This window comes from Aquarana catesbeiana, linkage group LG09 (genome assembly GCF_042186555.1).
Source record: "Aquarana catesbeiana isolate 2022-GZ linkage group LG09, ASM4218655v1, whole genome shotgun sequence".
NCBI classification, from domain to species: domain Eukaryota; kingdom Metazoa; phylum Chordata; class Amphibia; order Anura; family Ranidae; genus Aquarana; species Aquarana catesbeiana.
Genome location: NC_133332.1, coordinates 192,695,346 through 192,708,925, shown reverse-complemented (window position 1 = coordinate 192,708,925; position 13,580 = coordinate 192,695,346). Strand labels below are relative to the sequence as shown.

The 13,580-nt window shown below is 40.6% G+C and overlaps 1 protein-coding gene across 1 annotated transcript in view; it reads right to left on the bottom strand.

Annotated features, from left to right (window-relative positions):
• ARHGEF9 (Cdc42 guanine nucleotide exchange factor 9) overlaps positions 1 to 13,348 on the bottom strand; it is a 653,254-nt gene extending 639,906 nt beyond the window's left edge. Inside the window, exon 1 of the mRNA XM_073599469.1 lies at positions 13,066 to 13,348. The gene's annotated coding sequence lies outside the window, so the exon portion shown is untranslated. The remainder of the gene's footprint in view (positions 1 to 13,065) is intronic.
• Positions 13,349 to 13,580: the final 232 nt, after the last annotated feature.

Below are 13,580 nucleotides of genomic sequence, written 5' to 3'. Positions count from 1 at the left end.
CTTCTCCATCCTAGAGGCTAGAGTTCTCAAGCCTATTACACACGGGATATTGGGATTTCTTGCTGGTCCACAGTTATTGTCTCTTTTTCAAGCGCTTGTATTCCTATTGGCAAATGTAAGTGTAATGCCTATGATTTTATCTGGAATAAATATCCTATACAGTATTACGCTATGTGCCCTATCTCTTTCCTTTATCTATGGTTTGGCTGATTTGCATCTGCATGTAAGCTGTGTCTACTCTGCTGAATTCAACTGAACGTCCATCCAGACGCTGTATTCCATACATTGAATTGGTGCCTGTACAAGTCCAATCTTTCTGGTAAGAGACTAGTACTTTTGATGGTGGTCTTTTCATGGTTATTCACCATTCACTTTGATGTCTGCTCAAGATTTAATGATCGTCACATGCTTGTTTTGGATCACTCAATACAGGAATTCACCATTATATGTGGTCCCTTTTCATCACATATGGACATTTATTTTTATTGATCTTTATACTGGTCATATGTCACTTTATTTACTGTATATTTATGTCACTGTTCACATATTATTTCACTTCTTTTATTGTGACATCATTGTCGACAATTACATTCTTGGTATTTATTTGTTTATAGCGCTGCACTCCCCCTCCTTTTTTTAACCATTTTATTACACACGGGCCAAATGTCGGGCGGCATCGGCCGGTTCAATAGAAACTGGCCAACATTCGGCCTGTGTGTAAGGCAGCCGGTCTGTTGAAGGGTCGTGGCCGAAAAAGGTCTGCCAACCGGCTCTCAATCAGCATTCTCAGCCAATGGCTTTAAGGTAATTAGAAATACAGATTAATGAATCTATATGTAATAGGATAACTGAGTGGCCACAGGAAGCAATAGTCAAAATTGCCTTCTCAGCGTTAACATTAACAGAGAAGCATTTTCATGAATTGATTGGTTCAGCTTCTACAATATTTGAAACAGGAACCCAGGAATGTGACTTTTAATTTAGCTTTAAAATGAAAGCTCATAACAGGTTTTGGCTTGTAGAACAAAATGCTTAGAAAAATGCTAACGTTCTTTAAGAAAATCATTCTAATGATCTACTCAAGTAATAATGACATTCCCAAGAATTATATTATCACTGTTGTAATATTAATAATTTATCGGTACCAATTTTCCTTTTCTGTTTGCTGGTCTATTTGCAAAAAAAGGAACAATATATACCGATGCCCCCCATGACAACATAGTTATATTTAAAAAGATTACTCATGAAAAAGTTTGGCCTTTATTCACGTCTATATGTGTTACAGCTGGGGGTTTATAACTGGGCTGGTGTAATTTTTAACTGTTTCATGAGTCAGCAGATTTACTATGTAGAGTTGGTGGCGCTCAGAAGAGGCTATTGACATCTCCAATACTCCAATATAGATTACACTATATACAACATTATCTGACACCAGATATGAAACCAGGACCAGAAGAACTGAATGTACCTAAGAACAGTACCAGACTTGTCTGTATTGAAATCACCAGTAAACAGCTGGTCTTAAAATTAACCACACAGGAGCTTGCTCTGGCCAATCTTTAGCTCAACCATCCTCAAACCACAGCCTGAAGACCAGATACAGCCAGTGGGTTGCATTAATCCAGCCCCTGCAATAAAAAGTCCCTGCACCCAGGGCTTTTCCACTGCAAGCTAGAGGAAGCTGCTGTATCCAGAGTGGTAGCAAGTGCTGGGCTGTGGAATGCAGAGCATTTTAGTACCTGGAAATCTATCAGGCATTACAGGTCAGAGTCAGAGTAATCTACTACCTGATGGTGCTTGTAGGCCTCGTTTACATGGGTGGCAGAAGGGTGGTGGAAATAGGCGATGGATCTACATTATTTACTGTTCCTACCCCATTGGCAAGTTAACATTGGCAGTGCCACCTTTTTTTAGATTGCCTCATTTGTCAAGCAGTACCACAGCCAAATGCGCCCTATGCAAGTGAATGGAACTGCAATGCAATTACATCTAATGCAAGTGATGTGGTGGGATTTCTCCGCATTCATTAGCAGATTAATTGCCTGAAAGCTGCCTCTCAACCAGCTCTGAAAAGTGACCCATCACAGATCTCCTTTTAGAGCTGTCAAAAACAGCCACCTGTGTAAACAAGGCCCAATAGTCTGGGTTGTTTTTCTACTCCCACTAATGCTGGGTATTCTTTTACTCCCACTGCCAGGGCATATTTTTTAGTTTGCACTGACCATCTACTAATTTTACTCTGATCTTTGACCCGTGGTTGCAGGAAAGAAATTTGCTCTGTGTATGGCCAGCCTAAGACCTACATATCTTATCTTCTTCTAAAAGCAGTTCTGGCCTCCTTCCAAGAAGAATGCTAGCCATACCCACTTTAATTTATCTTGGTTAGCCCCATAAGCTGAACAAGAGAAATCAGTAGATTTCCCCACCCTATCTGAACTTTCACTTCAGTTAAAGCTGAACTCCATGATCTAAATTGTATACTTACATTGGTAACATTACATAAAAGTATGCATGACTCAAACCCAAGTGACCACTGGGAAAGCTGGCAATCAACACAGTAGTTGTCGCTAGTAAAGTGATCACCATAATCTCTTGGGTCCTGTGACAAGCAGCTACTCCACTACATAGTACTGCCCCCATTCACAGAACGCCTTGTATTTTTTCAATGTATACAAGGCATTTTTTTTTGGATTAGGCTGAGATAGTGACATCACCGCCCCCTTCTCTCCACCTCGTCCAATCAGAGAACAATCAAGGCATCCTGTCAAAGACAGCAGCCACTCAGCACAGAACCCAAAAGATTGCGGTGATCACTGTAGTAGCACTGACTACTACAGTAATTGTCAGCTTCCACTGCAGTCTCTCAGGTATGAAATATGCATACTTGCATAGGTGGACCAATCAATGTATGCAAATAAGGTAATACCTGGAGTTCAGCTTTAATCACCCTAGTGGTTGTATTTGCATTATTGTGCTGCTATCTCCTGTGATTTTTGGTCCATCACACTAATTGGCGGATTTAGTCACTTTGGCTGTCCTGATCAGATCTGTATGATATGGCCAAAATTTAAGCTGCATAAGACTAGTATTAATTGCTACTTACATTGCGATCGCACTTCATATTTACAGCCAAGTCAATGTGGATTGTAACCAGAAGGCATCCTTGACATATTGTACAATACACCAGATGCACGGACACAAATAACCAACGTGAAATGGGCAAGAGCAAACAAATAGTGTTAATGAAAAATTTGCACCTAGGTTATACAAAAACAATTCTGCAATTTAGCAGCAAGCAAATACCAGAATCGCCAAATGGCTAACTACCTGCCAATACGTACCATACTGAAAAGCACTGGGCTTGATTTCCTAAAAAAAAGTATAGGCTATTCACTTACCCAGTGAATCTTCACTTAGCTTAGTGCATGAGGTCAACCTGTGCTGACCTTTTTCATCCAATCATGCGCAAGCAAAAGTCTTTTTTTTTTCTTAATTTTATTTTGGGTGGGTATGATTGGTTATTCTTTGCAAAGTGGATTTTCACATAACTTCGCCTCATTCACTAAGCTGAATGAAAATTCATTCCGCAAAGCGAATATACGCTGTTCATTTAGTAAATCAATCTCATTAGCACCAAATCAGAAGACCACATGAGTTTTTTTACATGTTTTCTTTTTTTTATAAAAGTTCAGTTCATAAAAATGAATACTGCATTGTCAAGAAATAGTTACCTAACAGATCTGAGTGAATTTAAAAAAAAAAAGTTTTGATTGACAAATTAATAAAACACGCTTTAGGCTTTCGTAAGTTACCACTATTGTCCATATACACTTGACTTCCACTTCCTGACACAACTTATTGTTCTGCTGCACACAGGAAAGGACCCAAATGAGTGGCAGCCAAGGACAAAATGATGTCAGCTAAGTCACTTTGTATTGTGTTACTCATGCATAATTAAAAATATATGTACATATAGTCATATATTTATGTAATTTCTAGTTAAGCCCAAAAACAAATTATAATTATTTATTGCAGCCTACCAATCCTTGGATGCGTGGCTGCATTCGTTTTTTTTTTTCCTTATTTTTACTTGGTGATCTGGCCAATAATTCTGTTATTTTTCAAACTTACTTTAACAGACCAAAAGTCTTGCAAAAGTTGCAGTTAGAGGGTTGAAACCAACCACTTCATACTGACAGGGGTTCGTACAATATTAAGCTTTTATTCCAAAAGGACAAAAACAACTGTTGCTTAAACTGTAACTGCTTAAAAAGTGTTAGCTGGTGTTCGGCTTTAATCTGTTTGTCAAGTCCATCTAAATCTGCTAGTACAGATAGTAAATCTGCTAGTACATCTAATGGTGGCCGTACATGCTTCGATAAATGATCGACTTCTTTTTCTGATCAAACTCTTCTGATAGGAATAATTGTACTATAGTCAACAGGTCATGTGATCTAAGGGACACAAACAGGGAAGTGGATTAGTTAAGCTCTGATCTTAAATTACATTCCTGAATTATTGATGACATATCTGTTTTCATCATGCAATCCCTAAATATGATCGATGGAAATAGGATCGTATTCATGGACAAAGTATCTCAGTACTGCAAATTGATGCCCTGGCCCATCAACTCAGAATCCAATCAAAATCAAGTCTAAAATCTATTAGAAGGGAAATTAATGCTATTCGACTGGTTGTGGATTCGACCATTTTAATCAATTTACACATTGTGTGGATAATAAGAACGAAGCATATATGGCAACCATACCACAACCCTCTCCCCAGATTGACAATGCTGCTGTCCATGGATGGCTTTGATGCTCCTCACATGGAAATGAGCCTCTGTAAGACAGGAAGTATCCTGATCACCAGAAGAAAAAAGGCCCAAGAAAAGAAAACAAATGCAGTCACCACATTTACAGGCTGGTAGAGTGCAATATAATACATTTCTCTTTTTAGGTGTACTACCACTTTAAATATTTAAATGCATTACATTTCTGCTTTTTTAATTTATATATATATATATATATATATATATATATATATATATATTTTTTTTTTTTTTTTTCAAAGTATTAGTATTTATAGTTTTGAACACTTGAGATCGTTACAACGTGTAGGGGCGGAGCCGGCGGCAAATTCAAAAACATACAAAAAAAATTACACACACCATACATTGTAATCTGTAGATTACATTACTGTATCAAATTATTTCATCTCAGTTTTGTCTCTAGTTCTTTGTCCAGTGCCCTGCCTGCACTTTTACCATTCTTTCTGCGTGGAAAATTGAGAATGTCCATGGCAGCGTCGCTGTACATCAAAAGCGGTTTTAGACCAGCTAGGAAACAGTGATAGTGAATTAGAATCACATGCAGAATTGACCAATAGTGATTCGTGGAGAAATTCGTCATCAGACACTGAAAGTAAAAACAGTGATGATTTTGTGACTGAGCTCAGCGATGTGCGAACTTGGTGCTCTATTGACTGTTGTACGGATCACGCAGCACTGAGCTCAGTCGCTGTCTTCACTTTCAGTGTCTGATGACAAATTTAAGTGAGTTATTCCTAAGAATTACAGGCCTACAATATAAAACAACAAATTTCCATGCAAAACAATGTACCACTTTGGCATTCAAAAATCAGACATAATCATACCGCCAGGGAGGTTAAAGTGTATCTAAAGCCTAACTATTATTTTAGTTTTGGAAAGAGAGGTGAGAGATTAGATCCCCTGTCAGGTTTGTTATGTTCTCTGTTGGAGACTGACTTTCCCTCTTTGTCCTGGCGACCACTGAGACTGAAAGTGATAGAGTATCCAGAAAAGAAGAGGGGGTAATCTTCCAATAGGGAAAATTATACTAGAGACAACTGTCCTTTTGTGTCTACAGAACAGGAACTGAAGAGAAATCTCCCCAATGAACCAATCATGGCAAAAACAAGGGGTTTAAGCCTAAAAAAATGTTTTAGGTATACTTTAAACTAAGTATAGTGGGAACAGAAAGTATTCAGACCCCCTTAAATTTTTCATTCTTGCAAGTCCAATCAGTATAATCAAACACAGCTGGACTCAAATGAAGGTGTAGAACCATCTCAAGGATGATCAGAAGAAATGGACAGCACCTGAGTTAAATATAGGAGTGTCACAGCAAAGGGTCTGATTACTTAGGACCATGTGATATTTCAGTTTTTCTTTTTTAATAAATCTGCAAAAATGTCAACAAGTCTGTGTTTTTCTGTCAATATGTGGTGCTGTGTGTACATTAATGAGGAAAAACAAGGAACTTAAATGATTTTAGCAAATGGCTGCAATATAACAAAGAGTGAAAAATTTAAGGGGGTCTGAATACTTTCCGTCCCCACTGTATATAGCTTTATAACTTTATGTCAAAAAGCATGCATGTGTTGTATCTGGCTCTCATTGTGGTACACCCCAATGCACCTCCAGATTGTGCCTGTAAATGTGAATTTGACTTTCTAATCCAATGTGCTGCAACGAGTGCATCCTAGTGTTCATGAGACTTTAAGGAGATTAACCACTTGCTGACTGCAATACGTATATATATGTTGCAGTTTGCAATTGTTCTTCCGGGTTTATGGCTGAAGCTATCAGCCATACCCCAGTATTTTTTTTTTTTTAACCCGCGGCTGGCTTTCTCATGAAAGAGGTCAAAAGGTTCACTAGCCGCTGGATTGCTTTCAGAAGTTCACCAGTGTTTCTCAGGCTTACCATTTTTACTGGTGCGCCCACGAAATAACGGTGCGGCTGGCTGGTCACAGAGGCGGACAGAGACCAGATTGTCTCTGATCGCCTCTATGGCCTTGGAGGACCAAAGCAACATCATGACGTCACTTCCGTTTTTGATTTTTTCCCAAAGCAAAAGATGAAAAACAAATTTTTATAAGTAATTTTTTAGCAAATAATACTGATTTAAACTTGAAGACAAAAAGTGCCAGAAAAGGCTTGGTCTTCATGTGGTTAAGAGGTTATTCTTTCCACCCATAATGCACCAGTAGTATAAACTTGGATATTAGCTACTTATGAACATTACCTTAACTTAAAATGGGGCTTCACCAATTTACTCCTTGCCTCTTTTGCTTATTGCCTTTGTAGCCTCCCTGACGGTATTCCCGAGTGTGGCTCAGGGTTAAATTTCAGCACCATTAGCGGAAACCCCGAGCCACACTTGGGATTATATCTTAGGATCCTGGTGCAGGTTACTTACCTTGTCCCCAGGATCCTGCGATGTCCCCCCGCACTGTCTCTGCCCGAAGCTTCTCTGTGCCAGGCTCCATTCCCTGCGAGCGTCATGACGCATGGGGGCGGAGCCTGGCGGCAAATTTAAAAAACTGTAAAAAGCATAAAACATACAGTACTGTAATCTTACAGATTACAGTACTGTATGAAATCATTTCACTTCCCTTTTGTCCACAGTGCTTTGTCCAATGCCCTGCATGCAGTTTTATATTATATATACTGTTCTTTCTGCCTGGAAACTTGAGATTGTCCATAGCAACCAAAAAGTGTCCCTTTACGTCAAAAGTGCCTTTAGACCAGCTAGAAAACAGCAATAGTAAATTGATTCACTTGCAGAATTGAGTGATAGTGAATCGTGGGGAAATTTATTATATTATTATTATATTATTATTTTTTTTTATTATTTATATTTATTTATTATATTATAATTTATGATTTTGTGTTCCAAACTTCATCATACCCGGGATATCTACTAGACTCTTGGTGGACAGATATAAGTGTGTTATTGCTAAAAATTACAGACCTACAATATAAAACGCCAAATTTCTATGCAAAATAATTGTGCCGCTTTGAGACGCAAAAATCTGAAATAATCATATCGCCAGGGAGGTTAATGGATTGTCCTCTGACCATCCCTATGAGCTTCCTGTTCACATGAAACAGAAGTTTACAACAAGAAAGACACTATTGGCATTAAACATTCTCAGAAGGGTAAAATGGACCCTTATTAATTTCTTTTCAGGATTGTATTTTCTAATTCTGTTCAGAAATATCCTTTTAATATGCATCTACTACACCTGTGACTAATAGAATATATATAACATGCTTCTTTGTGACAAACTTGGTAGTAACAACAGTGTTGAAACTTAAAGGATGTTTTTTAACCCATGAAACACAGCGATTCAAGACCAAGGATGAGGCTGGATTCACACCTATGCAGTTTTAGTGCTTTTTGCATTTTGAAGATTTGCTCTACAGTCAATTTAATATTGTTTCCTATGGAACACTTTCTGTAGTATAAATCTGCAAAATGCAAAAAGCACTAAAAATGTATAGGTGTGAATCCAGCCTAATCTTTTATATAAAACACAACTGACAGATTCCCTATGATCAGCATTCTAATTAAAAAATCATTGGTTGTTTATGGTAATCTGTAACTGGACATGGCTACAATCTATTGATAAATCAGATATGTTTGGACGTTACCCTTTTGAAACAGGTTGTGTTTTTAAGCTGTACTCAAAACAAATACAAAAATCAACATCGAGGACTTATTCACATCATGAGGTACATCCAAATTCCTGTGTGTTTGCACGGGCCACGTTTTAGGGAAACCCATTAATTTCAATGGGCTGCCCTACATGCATGAAAAGTCCAAAAATCACACCACACCATGGTACTGCGATACAATGAGCCTTGGCGGGCACAAAAATATGGGCGTTTTCCCAGACGCGTAGAGGTGCCATTAAGAATTTATGGCACTCACACACATCTGAAGAAGGCAGCGTGTTTTTGTGCGATGCAAGAAAACATGTGATTTTGTATGAGTTCCTCCACCACACCTGGTGCGAAAAAGGCCTCAGTTCAGTTATTGCATATTTTCATTACAATGTTTAATGAATACATTTAATATATAGCTAGTATAGGAACCTATGTGGAATTTGCATGTTCTTCCTGTGTTTGCTTGGGTGTTCTTTGGGTAGGTTACTTGGCTCCAGTCTAAATTGGCTATTATCACACTCTTCATGCCAGTCCCAAGGCCCGGTGACCCACCTTTGACAAGAAGGTTCTACAGAAAAAGTATTTTAGGTGTGTTAGACATGGCACTTACAGAGCAGGCCCAAAGAATTATTGAGCGTTGGATATCACAGTACGGATATATATTGTACTCAGACATAAGTACCCTAATTATTTCTTTATATTAGTTTCATGTAATTTCAAGCACAGCCAGAATCAAACTGGTAGATAAATCAACACTCTGAGCCAATGAAGCCTATGTTGCTTTGCACAGCCCTGTCAGTCTATACTGAGAATATGCTTATAGGAAGGAGAGGACAGAGATGACCTCATCCACACATTGCCTGCTATTTTTTTATCATTCAATTGTGCATATATACTATTCACAAACGTATCCCATGTCCTTGTTTCAAAACACACAGCACAATGGAAAGCCCAAATTATTCATTACACCACAGAATTAATAGTCTAAAATATGTGTCACAATACAGAAACTATGCCTAGCAAAATATGAAGTTCCTGGCTGTGTAGTGGTAAAAACATTCAGTGTGATGCAGAATCAACAGTTCACTGATTATAATACTATTGCGTCTATTATGGCATTGTCAGGGTCTGAAAGAGAACTAAAGACCATGTGAAAGATGGAGAGCTTCAGCTTAAGGCATGTGTGCTGCAGTGTCATTCATTCTTGATTACACCCCAAACAGTCAAAACACATGCGCTACGTAAATTGTACCACAATGCATGGTAACCTATTGATATGCACTTTACTCTGCACTCTGTGTGTAGTGCACCCCTGAACGCTACACTCTGTGTGTAGTGCACCCCTGAACGCTGCACTCTGTGTGTAGTGCACCCCTGAACTCTGCACTCTGTGTGTAGTGCACCCCCGAACTCTGCACGCTGTGTGTAGTGCACCCCTGAATTCTGCACTCTGTGTGTAGTGCACCCCTGAACTCTGCACTCTGTATGCAGTGCACCCCTGAACTCTGCACTCTGTGTGTAGTGCACCCCTGAACTCTGGACTCTGTATGCAGTGCACCCCTGAACTCTGCACTCTGTGTGTAGTGCACCCCTGAACTCTGCACTCTGTATGCAGTGCACCCCTGAACTCTGCACTCTGTGTGTAGTGCACCCCTGAACTCTGCACTCTGTATGCAGTGCACCCCTGAACTCTGCACTATGTGTGTAAACCCCTCCAACTCTGCACTTTGTACGTAATGCACTCCTGGTATTTAATGCCCCTTTACACCACTTTTACCTACAGGTAAACCTATAACAAGGCTTACCTGTTGGTACTGTGAATATCTCCTAAACTTGCACAGTTTAGGAGATATTCCATATATGCGCTGCTGCCAACGTCATCGGCGCATGCGCACTGAAGAAACGGGCCACTGGTGCCGTTTCTTCAGTAGCCATGCCGTGAACTGTGGTTCCACGCGCATTGCGCAGGATTGACATCATCGCGGCTCCGGCAAATCAGAGCGCCGGAGCCGTGAAGCCGAAAGTAACTCCGGTGGAAGATGTCGGGCCTGTATTCGGAGTGCCGACTCCGATTCAGGGCGTTGTTCTGAGGTAAGTATTTCATAATGAGCTCATTATGCCTTTGTCTTGCAGGGTTTGTTTTTTTTCTGAGGTTTACAACCTCTTTAAGACCCTTCCACTGTTAGTGAAATATACTACACCCACTATTTGCAGTTCAGAGGGTGTGTGTGGGGGAGGGGGGTTTTGGGGGTTCATGGTTGAGTTCCTGCACCTATTTTCTGAGAAAAAACACCTAAAGATGAAAATTCAGGGTTCATAGGTGTGAATGAAAGCCTTAGTGCCCTTTTACATGGGCTTTTTTTAAACATTTGTTTAATAAAAAGTCAATGTGAATATTAAGCTATTTGATGCAACCTGAAGAAATTCATTGAGTAACAGAGAATGGGAAATCAAAACGATTCAAAGCAACTTAGAAGCGCCTCAAAGAATAAATAACTTCAACATGCTCCTGAGTGTCACAGTCCAGAAGAGGGAAATTGGGGTAACAGTGGTAGAAGCAACCTCACAGGACTAGAAGCTGTTTAAGCATTGGGTTTTGTAGGGTAATGCAGTTCACAAAACACAACGCATACTGGTTTCTGAATCACCTTTGCTGGTTGTCAGTCACCAGCCAGTACTGTGCAAGTCTACAAAATATTTTGTGAGTTCTGCTTTACCCTGGAGCAGGGTAGGAAGTTTGGACAGAGACTGCCATTCCGCCATATTACCATCATTCATTTTAATCTACAGTTATTAAAGTGTATGTGAAAGCAAAACTTATTTTTTTTTAATTTTGGATAGAGTGAGGAAGGGTTAGACCCTCTGCCAAGTCTTTTTTGTGGTCTGTGTTTTCACTAAGAAACTTCACCCCTGAACTGTCAAAGATACAGAAAATAAGGGGAAATAATACATTTTTTAGTTCATATGAGGAAGAGGTGAAGGAAAACCTTCCAAAGTTCTGGTGCCAAGTACTGTCCAATATGAGGAAGAGGTGAAGGAATACCTTCCAAAGTTCTGGTGCCAAGTACTGTCCAATATGAAGAAGAGGTGAAGGAATACCTTCCAAAGTTCTGGTGCCAAGTACTCCAAGGTGAAAATTTCTCAGTATTCTCTGCAGAACAAGTTCCTATTTCAGGACTCTTTTTTTTTTAGGTATGGTAAGAGGAAAGTATGGTCAGAAAGTGTATGGAGAATGTTTTCTCTGCTTAAACGGGAACACCAGGTTAACATAACAGATAGGAAAAGCTGAATGAAATGTTCTAAAAAATAATGATAAGATAAGAAACATGATCATAAATCAAAACCATGGATCTCTTCCAGAGAAAAAAAATTAACAAATATCTCTAAAACTAAACTTATTCCTGGAAACAAACCAATTGTGCAAATGGGTAAACTTTTAAAACATTATAAGTGATTTAAGGTGAATGATGTAACTTTAGGTGAACCCTTTAAAGAAAAAAAAGTTACTCAATACCGGTTTACTTTGTTCTATAATGGGAAAGTTCCTCCAACAAAAGGTGCAGGCACATCAGTAAACATTAAACCCCAGACCTAAACAGAGGTCCCCTCCATGCTGATGGATTGCAGTCCTGTGTCTTCTTCTAGCAGTAATCTGCTCAGGAATGTGCAGAGACTGGCACAGCGCACCAGAGCATGCCAGCATTCCTCCAGCCAGACAAAGAGTACCAGGGCATGCCAATCCGCCAGGCACAGAGTACCAGTACATGTCAGCATTCCTCCAGCCTGATACAGAGTGCCAGGTCATGCCATCAGCCAGGCACAGAGTACCAGGACGTGTCAGCAATCCTTCAGCCTGATACAGAGCACCAGAGCATACCATCAAACAGGCACAGATTACCAGAACATGCCAGCATTCCTCCAGCTAGGCACAGAGTACCAGAACATACAATCAGCCAGGCACAGAGTACCAGGACATGCCATCAGCCAGGCACAGAGTACCAGGACATACAATCAGCCAGGCACAGAGTACCAGGACATACAATCAGCCAGGCACAGAGTACCAGGACATACAATCAGCCAGGCACAGAGTACCAGGACATACCAAAGCCAGGCACAGAGTACCAGGACATGCCATCAGCCAGGCACAGAGCACCAGGACATGCCATCAGCCAGGCACAGAGTACCAGGACATACAATCAGCCAGGCACAGAGTACCAGGACATGCCATCAACCAGGCACAGAGTACCAGGACATGCCATCAACCAGGCACAGAGTACCAGGACATGCCATCAGCCAGGCACAGAGTACCAGGACATGCCATCAACCAGGCACAGAGTACCAGGACATGCCATCAACCAGGCACAGAGTACCAGGACATGCCATCAACCAGGCACAGAGTACCAGGACATGCCATCAGCCAGGCACAGAGTACTAGGACATGCCATCAACCAGGCACAGAGTACCAGGACATGCCATCAGCCAGGCACAGAGTACCAGGACATGCCATCAACCAGGCACAGAGTACCAGGACATGCCATCAGCCAGGCACATATAATCGATGTTGCTCTCAGTAATGACACACACATTACCTCCCAGAAGTCAGGCAGTAGATCCAAGCACAGTCAGGGCAGAGTCGGCATGTTTGCTGTCAATCAGACAGGAGGGATCCAGCCGGGGCTCATAGTTGCAGTGCTATCCCCTGGTGATCCATCCATCCATCCATCCAGGGTGTGTAGTCCGGTAGGCTCCCACGTGTCCGGTGCAGAGGACAGACTGACATGCAGTGGATATGTTCTCTCTCCCAGGGCTGGGCTGAGATCAGACACATACCCCTCACCTCCCCAGTGCTCATGTCATCACAGCCTAATCAGGAATCTCCAACTGCACAGTCAAAACTTCCTGCCAGAAGAATAAGCCCGAGCTCTTTGTTATTTTTTTTTACAATTCAAGCTGGTGACACAACGGCTACTGTCGGTCATTGTTTTCAACAAGATGACTTTTCAATCGTTTTTTTTTTTTTTGTATTATTTATGGCCCAGCCGGTAGTGGTGTATGTGTGATCACTGTGTACACCATTACAGTACTATGGTAGTTGTATGATCCT